This window comes from Manacus vitellinus, unplaced genomic scaffold (assembly GCF_001715985.3).
Source record: "Manacus vitellinus isolate BGI_N305 unplaced genomic scaffold, ASM171598v3 scaffold_7_pilon, whole genome shotgun sequence".
Lineage (NCBI taxonomy): Eukaryota > Metazoa > Chordata > Aves > Passeriformes > Pipridae > Manacus > Manacus vitellinus.
In genome coordinates this window covers 24,949,297-24,965,232 of record NW_021940813.1, presented here as the reverse complement: position 1 = coordinate 24,965,232, position 15,936 = coordinate 24,949,297, and the positions used below count along the sequence as shown (strand labels likewise).

Here is a 15,936-nt window from a genome sequence, read left to right as displayed (position 1 = left end):
CGTCCCCGACTTGCGACTTTAGTAGAGCTGAGGCCGGGGGTGTTCTCGAGGAGCGCAGTGCGCTATGGCCCCGGTCGATGGCAGAAAGGATATGAAGGTAAAATTACACTTTGTAGGGTAAAATTACACCTTTTGTACTGACTGTTCAGTGAAGCGCATCCCTGGGTGTTTTGGGAAGAAAATTACTGGAGTTCGTCCTGTTGTTTAATTAAAAATGTGCCCAGGCTAACAGCTACCCCTCTGTGGCAGGGTAGGCGCTGTGGCCCACCTCAGACCAGGTTGTCAGATCGGGATTCAGATTTGTAATTCAGGTCTGACCTGCGACTGGCTATTCGTGAGTGCCTCTCGGCCCTAGTTCCCATGTTAACATCACCCACGGTTGTTTTTTTGCAGTGAATGTGTCCCTCTGCGTGCGTCAGGGTTATTCCGTGAATTCCGTGCAGCGTTTAACTCGGATTTGCCTTGTTTTTGTTACACGAAGTGAAACCTTTTGTTACTTTAAAAGTTGAATGGTGACTTAACGTCGGGAAGAATTTAAAACGTTTCTAGCTTGAACAATGTTTCTTCTCCTTCCCGTGAAGCAATTTTTGTTTCTGCGGAACATACTGCTACTGTTCTAGACGCTCAACGTGGGAGAATTAGACTTGCTTTTATGAAACGCGGTAGTGGCCTTTGTAAAAACAAATTTTCATGGCCTAACCACGCGTGGTTTGTATCATCGGGAGTTTGGACTGGGAACTTAATATGGAGGAATTTGAAAGGACTCACTGGGTAGGAGATTATGAAGAATTTCTGTTTGAAAGTACTTGTTTTACCACTGCTTTTTAGGAATCTGAAGCAGTCAGCACCATATAGATGATGTTAATGGCACTGTGTTTTAATTTTTAGGATTTTAACCTCTGAAGTAAAGTAATGTTGTTGCCTGATTTCACAACTCTGGAAATTGAAATCCTCTATCTCACCAATGTCAGTTTAAGGAGTTAAGCAGTTCGCTTTGTCTTTGTAATTGACTTTCTTCTTACGACTTTGACAAAAGATGTCACTTTTGGGAACAGTGAATAAATGTAGCGATAGAAGACACCTGTACCACGAAGATCAAGGCTGTAATTAGCAAATATTTTTATATAGGCCATGAAACAGATACAGATTCACTATAATGTTAGCTCTTATTGCTGTTGTTCTGTCATTACAACATTAGCTATTGCATTTGCCTCCTACTTCTACCAGGTGACATTTCTGATTGCTGTTGTGATACAATGATACACAAACTCTTTTTTGCTATATTTTTTTGAAACCAACAGCAGGGTTAGTCCTTGATTGTCTGGATGATCCTTGTTATTACATCTTTACTACTGAATATATGATAAATTTAAAACTTCAACCTTTGGCTTCTTACCACAGTGGAAAGGGTATTTGTTATCTCCTCTTCCTCTCTTTTCTTTAGTTTCCTGGCTAGCAATCTGGAAGTGTAAGGAAAGTGTTTGTTCTCTTATGTGTCACCTCCCATCTTCTATTAGCTAAAGAGAGAGGAGGTCAGTGACGTCTGCTTCTTTTCCAGCCTTTGTTTCTTATGCCTTGTGTTGCTGTTGGTATGTTAATCCTTTGCAGCGCTCATGGCTTTCCTGTTATAGTAGAAACTATAACAGGAACGACTCAAAAAGTGATACCCAGAGAGCTTTGTTTGCTGGTTGTGGTCTTGAGCAGCAGTAAAACTACGTGGAGTATCTGCATTTTTCATTCTCCTTGAGCATAAAAGCTGCTTCCAGACTCATGGAGACAGGTGCTGTATCAACTTACTTGCCGCAGGTTTGAAATCCAAACCAAGGCAACTTTGAATCCAAAGCGATTGTTCTAGAAAAATATTTTCTGTTTGTATCAAGAGACTGATGGTTTCTAAGACACGGGTATTCCCAACCCCCCATCCCCACTGTGTTTTGAGGAAGGAGGATTGCTGGTGTGGATTTGTTAGAGGTGTTCGAAGGAGTTTTTAGATAGCTGAAAACTGTGAAACCGGATGCTGCCCTGTTTTGGTTAGTTTAGTCAGACCGGGCGTAAGGTGCTGGGTGCTCATCTCTGGACACACTGCTCCCCCAAAGTAGGTCATCTGGTTGTGTTGAAGAGGCAGAGAGTTGAGGCACTCTGCAGGAGAGCTGCTTTCTGCTTCTAATGAAATAATAAACTTACAGGCAATATGCCTTTATTCGTGTATTTACTAGGTATATGGAAGTCTTGCAGAATAATAGTTTTGATGGAGTGAAAGTCAAGAATTCTTATTAGTTCCTGAAGTAGAACACCTTCAGAGAGAGCTGGGATGGTGTTTGTAATGTGGAAAATAGCATTGTGTCTTCCTCCTTAAGCACAGAAGTGAGGCCTGCACTAGTCATTTAACCTGTGCACCAACGTCCAGTCTTTTGAAAAAGCTAATACGTGAGATCCCGGTACATGTTTCGAAAAATTACTTTTCTGTTTGTTTTGCTTTGCAAACTTATGAATGTTGGTGCAGGAATCTTAGGCTTTTTTCAGTTTAAGCTAGTTCCAATTTAAATTTTTCTTGCAAATTAATCAGGCCCATTAGTTTTCTCATAGTAATGTAGTCATCAGTATCCTGCCAATTAAACCGTTGCTCCGTTCGGTGGTGGGTAAAGTAATTCTTCCAAGTGTTAAGTTTGGTGTTTTTTGGTTTTTTTGGGTTTTATTTTGTTGTTTGTTTGGTTTGTTTTTTTGTTTTGGTTTTTGTTTGGTTGGTGTTTTTGTTTGTTTGGTTTCTGGTTGTTTTTTGTTTGTTTGTTTTGGGTTTGGTTTTTTTTCTTGGAATAATCTTTTTTTCCCCCATCATAAGGATTCTTAATTGTTTCATAAATGCTAATGACATGAGTAAATTGGAGGTGCATTGAAATATGAAATACATATTTTTATATTCCATTAAATATATGTGACACAACAAATTAATTTGTTTCTCACCGTTAATGAAGTGAGTTCATATTTTAAACCCAGCACAAATAATAATTTTGTGTGCAGTGAGGTGACCTGTCAGTATATGTTTTTAAGCTTTACTAGAGTATTGTAAATTTTAAGAATTCAGGTGCAGAGGAATAAATCTTGATTAGAGAATAGCAGCCTATTGCATTTTAAATTAATGCAGCTATGGACAAAACCCTGGTGTCAGTAAAGTTTTAGAAATACTCATGCTAAGAAAAACGTCTGTTACAGTGGAAGCTCAGGCGTGCTGGTATAGCCAGTGTTTGATCACAGTTGTAGAAACAAAGTAGAAAAAAGCTTAGGGGCTTTTTCGCTCTGTAGATTTGTTGTACTGGTTTTGGTCCTGACCTCATTAACAAGTATTAATACGGTGATATGTAACTGCTATTGATTATTCAGTGGAACAGACAGTGTGGTGAACATGCTGAGACTCTTGGCAGATCCCCGAATTCTCAAAAGTGTTACTTCTCTCTTACAGTCATGACAAAGTACAGATGCAAAATTAAATGCCATACAGGTGTGTTTTTAATCTAGACTGAAGAAACTTGATCCAGTTTTCCTCAACTCATCTAAGATAGTGTCTGCAGAGTACACACAACCATGGAAATAGACACGAAAACAGATAGTGAGATATACCACAGATAGAATATAGCTGAAAATTCATTAGACAAAAATTATATGTGTGGTATATTTACAAAATCAGGTAGTAACTTCGGCAATCTCCTTTTTTTTTTTAAATTAATGAAATGCAAACTTTATTTCAAAGAAGATTTTTAATTAAAAATTGGAGAAATATAGTTAGATAGTAACTCTTGACTGTTGTGTTTCAGCAGGTTGTGCCATTTGGATAGGTGGGGTGCTTGTTTCCTCTATCGCTTCAGAGATATCTGTTGTGTGGTGCTTGGAGGTGATGTGGATGGTGTTTGCTGTACCAGAGCTGTGCTGATTAACTGAGATGGATCAACTACTAAAAATAAATGAGCAGGCTCCAGTTTATTACTTATTTAGTAATAAACTAAAAACAGTTTTTAGACTTCTGAGACATTTGAAGTTTCTGCATTTTAGAAGTGGTACAGTATTTATAAGGGCCTTAGTAAAGAGAAGTGACAGGAGTGTGAAAGCAGGTACTGAAGTTTAGCAAGAAGATAGAGGCTGCAGACGCTCCTCCTGACACAGGGTCATGTCCTCTTACAGAGTGAGAAGCTGCTTTTAGCTGATTGCTATCTCTTGGCTGTCTTTCCCTGCAAGTTAGACCGGATCAGCTCTGTGTAAATATGGAGGAGCCATCAGACCCTCTAGGAGAATGGGAGGAGGGTTTGCAAAAACAGGTGCTTTTTGCTCATGCTGGGGTGGGATTCTTGGTTCTGCTAGCAGAGCAGCATTTAAAAAATCTGTTTTATTTTTAAGAAAATAGAAGTAAGCTTTTGAAAAAAAAATTAGTTCATTTCTCTTTGGATTTAACTATATTGTCCTTATTTATATTATTTTCAAAAAATCATTGAACAGCATCTAAAGTGGAGCCATGAGGATGGTGAAGGGTCTGGAGGGGAAGCCTTTTGAGGAGCGACTGAGGTCACTTGGTTTGTGACCAAGTTTGTGTCAGCCTGGAGAAGAGAAGATTGAGGGGAGACCTCATTGCGGTCTTCAACATCTTCATGAGGGGAAATGGAGTCCCCCTGGTCGTATGACCAGTGACAGGCCTCAAGGAAACAGCAGGAAGCTGAGTCAGGGGAGGTTTATGTTAGATGTCAGGAAAAAGATTCTTCACCCAGAGGGTGGTTCAGGAACAGGCTCCCCAGGGAAGTGGTCACAGCACCAAGCTTGTCTTAGTTCAAGTAGTGTTTGGACAACACTCTCAGGCACATGGTGTGATTCTTGGAGTATCCTGCATAGGACTTGATGATCCTTGTGGGTCCTTTCCAACTCAGCATATTCTGTGACTCTGTGACTGTTTTAGAACCTTTTCTTCAAAATAAGATTAGACCTTTGCAGAGTGGGAAGGTTTAGAAAGAAGTGGTGGTGTTCTTTAAGCATACAAACTATAAATGAAACATACTGGGATTTTCTAACTCATCCTGCCTGAAATAATTCTTTTTGTATACCAATTAAGTTAACTATATAGTAAAATAAAGTAATTCATGAGTGGTCCCTTGTATTGGGTCTGGCTGAGCCAGAGTTCATTTCCAAATAGTAGCCCTCACAGGGCTGTGCTTTGCACTGGTGGCTAGCAGGGTGTTGATAACACACCAGTGTTTTGGCTGCTACTGAGCACAGCATCAGTGCTGTAACGTTCCTTCCCCAACTGAGGGCAAGATCCTGGGAGGGGACCCAAGTAGGCCAGCTGACCCAAACTGACCAAAGGGATATTCCATACCATATGATGTCAGCTCAGGTATAAAAGCTAAGTCAAGAAGCAGGAAGGCAGGCATTCCTTGTCTCCTTGGCTGCCTGCTGAGGAACCATCCCCCATGCTGAAGCCCTGCTTCTTGGGAGTAGCCGACCATCACTGCTGATGGGAAGTAGAGAATAAACCCTGCCATCTTTCACTTCGCTTTTGCACACACAAGCTTTTGCTGTAGTAAACTGCCTTATCCCAACTACAAGTTGTTTTCCATCTTACTCTCTTCCCTGTCTGGGTGGGAAGGGGAGTGATAGAGCAGCTGGGTGGGCACCTGGCATCCAGCCAAGGTCAACCCACCACATCCCTTCACAGTTTTAGGAGAGAACAGGAACACTAAATCCTGTTAAAACTTACTCTGTATGTGGAGAGTAAAACTGGTGTATTACTCTGAATTTTTTAGGGCATTCTGGGCTAATAAAACATTTCAAGGAACAGCAATAAATTAAGCCTCTTGTTTAGCAAACCCTGGCACCAATACCAGAGGAGGGGAGTCCCAAGCATCGATCGTACTGACCTCTTGGTTTTAATGCAATAGGAACATGCTCAGGGTACCCTGGCTGTGAGGTTTTTCCTTCCTGTTCTTACAGTAGCAGTGTATCCATCGCACTTGTTTTCTCCCACATCTGTTGTGTGTTGGACTTGGCTCCCAGTGCCATCCTGGGCTACCGCTGTTCCAAGGGAGCTGAATTCTTGGTTGACATCCTAATGATGTTTCAGATGAAGACAAGGAAAGTATTTTTCAACCTTTTAATGCCGAATGAGAGATATGTGGCTCTATGATATGCTCTCGGGCTGAATTTTGATAGCTGTCATGACAACAAACGACACGTTCATTTCCCTGAATCGATGGTGTCCCTCCAGACACACACAGAGTGTTATCAAATTTGACAGGTCTTGAATGATGACATGTCAAGGATTCTAGATTCCACCACAGAAGACTTGGGCTGCTGCAAATGCATGCTGCCACCTGTCTTAGCAAAACTTAATGCAGACTTTTTCTGGGGTTTGAGTTCGGGGTTTTTTTCATTTTGTTTTTACAAGTATCCTTTGGGTTTTCATTTTAAGTACATTTAGTGTTGGTTGAAAATTTAATTGATAATTTTAGATTGAAAAATTGTTTGCCAAATGGTAGCAATAAAAAGAAAAGGTAGTTGGACTTTGTCTGGTCACTTAAAGATGTATATGTTTTAGATGCTTTCAGTGTTTTTAGAAAAAAATTCAGCAAAACCAGAAGGATAGGTTTTGAGCATTTTTTAGGTTGAAAGCAAGCCCTTTATTCACTGATTTTTTTTTTTCATTTCGTTTTAGCACTATCAGTCAGTGATGATACAAACACCCCATGGTAGTTCAGCTGTGGAGTGCAGGGACAGGAGCTGACACCTGTGTAATTGGGCTGTGAACAGGGGCAATGAGTGGCAGATGGTTTCTTCAGTTTCTTTATAACCTCGACTGTTGTAACTTTAAAAATAAACAGTCTTAGTTGGCCAGCTGTTTCTGGTTTAACTAGACTGAATAAGTCCTGCAAAGTTGGGCAAAAACCTGTATATACTGATTTTTGCATGTTTTGTACTGGACTATTATGCTATATTGTGGTCTGTCAATATCTAGTGCTTTGGTAACTGACACAAATGATCTGCAAAGAACAGTTTTTCATGACTGGTGTTGTATTTATTTATAGTTGTGAATTACTTTTGTTAACAATACTGTCTGGCTATACCTGTAACATAAGTGAATTAAAAATTCGTACCATTTAGATACTGGAAAAAACATACAATGTTTGTATCTTTAATTAGTCCGTCCTACCAGAACTTGAAATCCTGTGGATGTAGCAACTTTAGAAATGTAAGCTAAGAAGTATTTTTTTTAAAGTCCCTGCTATTTTTACAGCTTTGTGGGTTTAATTAAGAATGTTTTTGTTTGAATTGTAAAAGAGGTTGGCTACGGTACATCTTGCTTAAGTGTGCTTTCCTTTAATCATTGCATGTTGAATACAAAAATATGTAGGTTGCATTTATAGGTATAAAGATGTGTATTTTTACCTCAAAAAGGAGTGTAAGCCATTTAGAGTATAAACATACTGAGCTTCACCTTTTCTGTCTTTCAGAGAAAAGATTAAAAGGGATATTGATGATCAATCTTCTTCCTTTACGTTTTCAGGTCTGTAGGCAGTCTTACTGCTAGTGCTGCAGGGATAATATAGAAATAATTATATTGTGGACTATTCATAAATTCACACTGTTTTGAATTCCATTTAATTCCGCTAGAGAAAGAAATTAATGCTAATATCCCAAATAATTAATGCTATAATAAAGAATCTGCCTTCCACTTGGCACTAAATGACTTATGTTCCATTACATCAAAAGATTTAAATCATTTTGAGCATTCAATATTAAAATTTTAGTTCATGAATATTAGAAATTTAATCAGATATCTCAGTAAGAACTGGGTGGATTGTATTGGGTTTAAACGCTGGCAATAACAAAGCTCGTGTTTAGCAGAAGTATCAAAATATGACACATCATTTTTATGAGCTTTGAGGGTCTTAAGGGATGCATGGGGAATCATAATGAACTGAAATGTTATAGACTTCCTATGGCACAAAACTGTTAAACTCTGTGTAATGTTGTTACTGTGTCAATGTGTGTCTTCCTCTGCTAGTCCTGTCTTGTAATACTCTTGGTTGTATTCCTTAAGGATATTTTCCTGTTTTGCTGACAGGAGATCCTGGATGTTTATTTTATTCAGATATTCCTTTCTCCTCTCTGCAATGTGAGGAAGATAGAATGTCATAGCTTTGCTAAAATTTCATTCTTTGTTTTGTATCCCAGCTTTTCCCAGTGTTGCTGTGGCCCTGTCGAAATGCAAGCACGTGCTTAGTACAGCTAGTGTTCCTATCAGAGTGGATGTCTTATTTATAAAACATGAAGTTCAGCCCTAAATACATCTTTTCCAAGACAAGAACCACAGGTACTTTGGAGATCAACTCTTTTAGTTACACATTCTTTACTTGTCACGACATGTATATAGAATTATATGTTGAATTTCTGCTGTACTGACTCAAAACCAGCTTATTTTTAGGGACAGACTTTGTGTCTGTCCATTGTGTATTACACTACTCTGTTGGCAGTCCCATAAAGTCCGTGGGACTGCTAATAGTTTAACATTGTTTAATAAATGATAATACTGAGATGTTACAGAACAGGATTGGATTCGGCAGTGCTTGATATAATGCCTGCTAAGTTGATGGGAAAAGAGGTTAGTCCCTCATGGAGAAAACAAGGAATTATTTAATTTGGTGCTTAATTTTAAAATGTGAAAACCTAGAATTTAAAACAGAAAACCAAATTTTATGAAAAAAAGGAAAAACTAAAATGCAATGCAAGAAAATCCCTTAAATGCATTGAGGGTTATAGTACCTGTTTTGGAGGAACCAAGATTTGAAGGTAAGTATATCAATGCAGATCATAGAAATTAACAATTTTTAAAACTCTTTACCCCCCATGTTTTAACTATAATAGATTGTTTAATGGTGCAGCTAGACCTAGTTTCAATATTCTGTGATAAAAGTCTTTGCTTGCCCTTGTGATTTGACTGTTCTGTTCTTTGAATTATTTTATTTTTTGCTTCTTTCCGGGTGGATAATTTTAGTGGTTAAGTAGTTGGTCATTTGGATTCCTTTGAGTTAATATAAGTGATGTACTTGTGGTTAAAAGAAGATACCATACATAACTGCAATCTGAATTAATGGCCATTGACTTACTCTTCTGCAGCAATGGCATACATACCATTACTGAGCGTACATAGCATTAGAAGAAGCTTAGTCTTTAGTACATTATGCTATGCTTGCTAAGCAGGTAGTAAAATTTCAAATGCTTTGTTCTTCAAAAATAGCAATTCTGAATCTGATGTCAGTGAGTCATAAATGCAGGTGAGTCAAAGTAGAGAGCACCTTTTGCTATATGATAAAGTCACTTCAGTGGCAGAAAAACCTGGGAGGAGTCTCTTTTTCTCTAGACCATAGATCAACAAGATAATCATCAGTTAACTGCCCTGCTGTGTCTGCCTAGGCAGTGCTGACAGAGGAGAGCAGTGACTTCCTGCAGTCACCCCCCAGATGAGCTCTGCCTGCCTGCTGCCCACCTGCTGCCACCAAGGACCTGACTGGAGCCCTTGGCTCGTGTTTCTGTCCCATTTTCTTGCCACTGGTATTTTGTACTTGAGGGGTGTGCCTAGCTAGCAAGATGCCATGCCTAGTGTTAAGCAGCTGGATTTCAATGGATTGTTTAAATTGCTGATGCTGTCCTTCTAAAATTGTGATGCCTACTAGATGCAAGAAAACCCCAACAAACGCAATCCCAAAAAACCCAACAACAATCAAAACTCCAAACCCCAGTAAGAATACTTGCACCTGGTATCAATATAATTCACAATTTTGGTGGTTGTGTAAATGCACCTTTAGATTTTATTATACAGAGTCTATAAATACTTAATCTTCATTCAAGAAAACCTTTGATTTAGTTGGTGCATACCTTGATTGTTGTGCTTTCTAAACTGATGGTGATCACCTCTGTTTCGGCTTTGTTAATCTTCTCCCTTGTCCTTTTCCATGTGCAGTATTTTGTAGATAGTCAGGACACAACTTGATTGTGAGTGGACATGCTTTTGCGTTGGCTGTAACCTCTTCATATGGCAGAAATATTTCTGCAAAGAAAGTAAAATACATAAAACTAGAAAAAACTGTATCCTGTCTAATGTGACACGATTTTTGTATAATTGTTTTTAACTTTCTTCTTCCATGAATATGTTCTAGAATGGTATTAGGGTATTGGGGCAGGCTCCCTCATGTTTCACTCAATAAATGCCTTTCCTTAAATAAAAAAAAATGCTTTTACATTGAGAAATGTAATGAATGAATGTTTAGCATTTTTTTGTATCATTTTCAGTGCAGTTGTTTTAAAATACTGTAAATTTATGGAAGGCTAAAATAAATGTGTGTAACTGTCTTGTGGAGAAATCTGTACGTTCCTGCAGCTTCTGTGTGTGACTGATCATCGTATGTTGTCTTACACTGTGCAGCCCTCTGCTCTAATACCTCTTTCAAAGCATTCGAATCTGCCTCCTTACTCCCATCCCCCTTCAGCTCTCTTTGCAGTACCAGAGGGCACTGGTCATTGCCTCAGAGATACATGTCTTCTGGTTAATGCACTCTTTCCAAGCAGTGCAGGGGCTGTCAGGTAGCTGAATGGCATCCAGCTGCTGTGTTATGAAGCCCTTTGTCTAACGATCTGCTATTAAAGTTCCCGTGGAGGCTATTACTCATGTATTCTTCATGCTGGAAGAGTCTTTCCATTAAATTAACAGCTGTGAATAGGATTTGGATGGAGGTATTTTTTCGTTATTGTTTTTTTGACTCACTATTCTAAACATGTAGTTGCACAGAAATAGGGTTGTCTGTTTGCTTGTATCTGTTCAGAGTAAGTACAGGGTGCCTTACAGGTTATTCTGTTGAATATCATGTTCTCATTTTCTACCTTCATATGTATATGCCTGCAACCTGGTATTTGAGAAATCTTAATTTTGAACTTAAAATACTTAATTGAACTGAATTTATGAATACTACTGTGGTCCAAATTGAGGTAGGATTTACCAGTTGAACTGGCTTTGGACTAAGATGAATTATATGAAATTAACACTGTACTTTTCTTCACTATGCAACATCCTCCTGCTTGTCCACTCTTCTGTGTGGGAGAGCTGCTGTAGCGAGAACTGTGTGATGAGGTTCAGCACTGGATCCCAGTGTGATAGAGTGTTGGGGGAATAGCAGTAGCAATATTATTTAGGTTTTTCTGTTTTCCGATAGCTGGATAGAATCTTTTTTGTAATATTTCTCCAGAACATTGCTGTTATGAAAAGTCTTTGTTCTTCTGTACTGAGGTGTAGCCTGGGGTTTTCAGCTTGTAGATGTACCGTAATATACTTACTGACAGTTGCTGATTTTGGGGCTTTTGTATGCATCACCAATCTGAAACTTTTACAGTTTTAGGGGTAGGTAAAGGAAAGGGAGTGGGAAAGTAGAAGTCTTGAGTTTAGGGAGAATTAGGCAACAGATCATGATTTATAGTTCGTAGTCTTAAATGTACATTTTAAAAAAAGTTTCATTTTGGGCATACTTCAAAGATTGTTTTTTAAAGTCATTTTTTGTGCATATCAGCTTTTGCTGCAAAGTGGGCATAATGCAGATTGCTGAGTCATTGACCCTTATAACCAACAATTTATGGATCTTTAGCTTTAGCTTCCTACCAAGAAGCAGTAGAAAAGTGATTTTTATATGAAATCACTAGGTGAATAAACTTGTTCACGAAGGAAGAGCTTTAATTTTTCTCTGGTATGTCTAATTTTTTATCATTATGTATGGACTTACAGAATGTGCTTGGCTGAGATTGATCATTGGTGTGTGAAATGACCAAATTATAACAATGGAGAGTTTTCTGAGGTGGGTAATATATTTTCATATGTAGCTTCCAGCGATGAGTTTAATACGCTGAAGGCCACACTTTCAATGCTTCTGTTATTGAAATGTAGTGCTCTGATCGTTTTTCTGCTGAACTTCAATTTAGAGCTTCATCTGGAAAACATCCAAGCATCAAAGCAAAATAATAAGAATTTTCTTGGAATGCAGGAAGATCTTTAAGTATAGAATTAAAATATGCATCCAGAGCTTGAAAAAGTGCACAGAACACCTTAAAGGCTAAATCTGTAAGTTAGAAAGGAAAAGAGATTTACTGGCGTGTACATTGATGTTGTAATAGTTTGCTAACTTTGGGTACAAGAGGTAAACTTTTGCACTCTTCCTGTTTATAGCTTCATTTCCCATCTTGAATCTTTTGGCTTTGCTTTAGCTAAAGGATTGTTACCATTTTACTGATAGATCCTCAAGGAGTATAATACTACTTGCAGAGGCCTGAATTGGTCCTCTGCTCCACTTCAAAGCCACCAGGTGAACTCTTCCAAATATTTAATCAACTGAGTTATGATACTCAAGCCACTTATGAATATGTTTAGTTAACTTTTCTGAGGTTTGGATTTAGGACTTTGTCAAGAAAAGCACATATGTGAAAAAAAAGGTATGATTAAAAGAAGTTTATGCACAGTTGAGAATCAGTTCTGGCTCCTTGGCATTTTAGGTATGACAGTGTAAGGACTGCTTTTCTAGATGCTGTTGTCTATCTAGAATAGTTTTTTTGCTAGTGTAGTAGTAGCTGTGGGAGGACAGTAGAGTGCATGTGGCTTTAATAGCATCTTTTCTGGTTTTTGCACCTACAATTAAGGATAGTGTAAAAGTTGAATTTCAAACTGATTTTATTGAAAGAATAATGAAAGAAATTTCATCTATATTACCCAGGAACACCTCCATATATCATGCTGAAGTAATTATCTTTTTTAGGCTTCCCATGTCAGATTTTCCTTCCTTTGCAGTAGGTCTGAACCTGTCAAACACACATTTGGGTAGTTCTTGAATTGTTCTGGCAGCATCAGCACGTGGTTTCAGTGCAATCTGCAAAATATATAGGAAGTTCTGTAAAGTGTAGACTTTCTAGGGCTTTTATTTGGCTTTATTCTGCCTTCCCATGAATATTAAAATGTTCAGGAAATTTAGCATACTTTATTTGTCTCCTAGGCACAGTAAATTTTAACTGTAGCATGTGGAAGCTGTGTTTGATCCTACCCGCAAGCTCAGTCAGTATACCTGAAAAACCTGGTTCCTGGCTGCGGGGGGGAAGGGGAAGAGATCTGCTCGTCAACTTAAATCTTAGCAGACATGGGGATTTCCTCCACCTCTTGTATTACAGAGGACTCTTCTGCTTGCTTTAATTTCTCCACTGTCTTTTCAGCTCAGCCCACACATTTTTCTCGCTTTTCTAGGAATAGCTTCCCTAGATGGCAACACCAGCGGCTGACAGCTCTGTGCTTGTTACGCCTGGGGAAAAAACCCTGGCTTTCTCAAAGCCCACTGCCTCTAGCAGCAATGAGCAGATACACTGTCATCGTTAGGAGATGTGAGTGGCAGGTATGTGGTAGTCTTGTCTCTGCATGGCTGAAACACTCATCAGCTGGAGCAGCTGAATGGATCCTGGTCTTGGATGAACATGATTTATTAGTGTAGTGGAACAGTGTTTGTGCTATGTGACGTATCCTAGTTGATGCTGCCATGAATTGTTTTAGGTGCTTGCAAGTATTCTCTCTCAGTTAGGGTGGAAATGCTCTTGATTTTCTTCCTTATACATAGAAATTTTGCAGAAGGTCTGGATTGCAGAAGATCTGGTTGCAGAATCCTCTGTACTTCCTTGCCATCTTTTCCAAGTCACAACCCCATTCTGGATGAATGGTGTATGTACACTGTCTCCTAAACAAATTTCGCTATGGAATATGCACATGTGAAGTTTGTTAGAGACTATAGGATCCACCCCTCTTGAGTAAAATTATTTTCCTGATTTCTGTGTGTGTTTAAAAACACAGTATCATGCGCAAAGCAGGTCTTCTCAACATTTACTACTTGCTGTTAGTTTTCATCCTAGGGGTAAGAAGGTGTGTGTTAAGATAACTTAGTTTCAAGAGGCGATATGAGGTTAAAAGACAATAAGGTAAAGCTGAGTGTACCAGCAAAAAAGGTAAATGTCTCTCTGTATCTAAGTCAGAAAATAACACGATCTGGGGTTCCATCCTTGAAAGAAAAAAGAAAGGAGGAAATTCATTCTGGTTATGTAATGTTGTTTGATTTCAGTTTGCTAATCTGAGTTTTCTGTCTTAGAAAAGAAAGATCATTTTATCTCAGATTGCAAATAGTGGAAAATAGACATCTCTGGAAAGTAAAAACTATCATAGAAGGATGAATTAGTTGCTTTCTACCTACAGCACAGGACTCACTCATTTTGGCAACAGCAAGATGTTTAGTTCAGCTCCGCCAATTTTTTTTGAAATTTCACTCTAATTTGCTGAGCTTAGAGAGACCGTGATTATTTTAACCAGCAGGAGAGCCTTATTTCTTTTTCAGGTTTAAAAGAAATCTGTTTGCTAATTCCTCTGTTATTTTTTTGAATGTTACTTCATCATGTGCACCATTAAATTTTGTATGCAGGAATGGGAATAAGTAATTATTTCTTCTTCGGTTGGTTCACACTGGAATAGCCATAAAACTCTTGATCCTGATTCTTTGCTGTTTTGCAGCTTGTAAATCATGCACTTTGTGCTCCAAGTGCAACGTGTTTGTAAAATTCTACTATTGATGTTGATGTATCATTTCTACTTCAGTCTCACTTAAGGCAAGTGTAAATAACTTTACAGAGTTGCAAAACAGAAGGGAAATAAGCCTGCACAAGCAAATGCATCAGATTTATTTTCTGGGGCAAATGAAGAGGTTCTTTGAAGCCTGATCAAAGCCCAGGCTCTCCAGTTGTGCGCAGTATAAAGCTAGTGGTGTTTGAGGAGAATTTGTTGGCTTCGGGAGTTTTGGGTTTGTTTTGTTTTTCTTTATTTTTTATTAGGGCTTTATATCTCTGGAACCCATATTCAACATATTTCTGGAAATGACAAGTGTACTGCCATATGGTATGCCAGATTTCAAGCCACTCTGAGGTGCATGTGTGAATTTTAGAGTGCCTGGAAGAAATGAATGAAAACCACATTCTCAATTTTATCTATTGCCGAGCTCTGTAGGCAGAGGAGGGGGGAGGCTTTGAAGTACATTCTGCTGGAGGGATTGTGTGCTTACTTCTGAGCCACCATCCTAATGCAGCAAGGTGTAGGTGTAATTTATGTTTCAAAATATGCACTAATTTCAGCTGGACTGTCAGTTTATTCTGGGAGATGATAAGAAATTCATGGCTAGGCTTCGCGAATGAAGATTTGGGAAGGGCTCTACCCACATTTGTTACAAGCGCGATTAGGGCAGAGCGACGCTCAGGACATCCACTATCTGCAGTATCAAGCATGGTTCTGATTATCAAGCATGGTTCTGATGTTCCAGCACCTTTCACCTGCCGTTTCGACCCTTGCCCGTCGCTACAGGGCTTTACAAATGTGGGTAAAACCTTCGAGCCTGCTCAGTGGATTTGTTAGGTGAGACACAGTATGCGTGGAACTGGACCCACCCTTTAATCTTAAGGTTCATCTGCCAGGGCCAAGGAAGCTTGGATGGTGGCAGCGAGGTCCTCGGGACGTAGGTTTAATTAGAGTATCCTTTGGTAAGAAATACTGAGCATCCTTTTGCTACTGGCAACTGTTATCATTTTCAATTCTTCATTTCCAACCCTTTTTGTGCCTAAACCTCTCTTTCAGACTAATGCCTGAACTTAATTCTTACGTATTGTTTAACTGGTTTTTTATATGTATGCTGTGTCTCCTTAAAAGGTTCTGTATTGATTGTACTTCGAGTAGATTTCTTAAGCTTTTGTTGGTTAGTAAAAGCTGAGGAAGCATTACTGAAGGTATTTGTACCAGGGTTATTTTTAATCCTGGAGACTTTATGAAAACTTTTTAAATGCAGAAAAGATATTTGG

At 38.8% G+C, this 15,936-nt stretch overlaps 1 protein-coding gene across 2 annotated transcripts in view; it reads left to right on the top strand.

The window, feature by feature from the left end:
• The first annotated feature begins 13,381 nt into the window (after window positions 1-13,381).
• The window catches only part of NCK2 (NCK adaptor protein 2), a 71,062-nt gene continuing 68,507 nt past the window's right edge, over window positions 13,382-15,936 (top strand). For both annotated transcript variants that reach the window (XM_018084282.2, XM_008922152.3), the window contains exon 1: window positions 13,382-13,448. The gene's annotated coding sequence lies outside the window, so the exon portion shown is untranslated. The remainder of the gene's footprint in view (window positions 13,449-15,936) is intronic.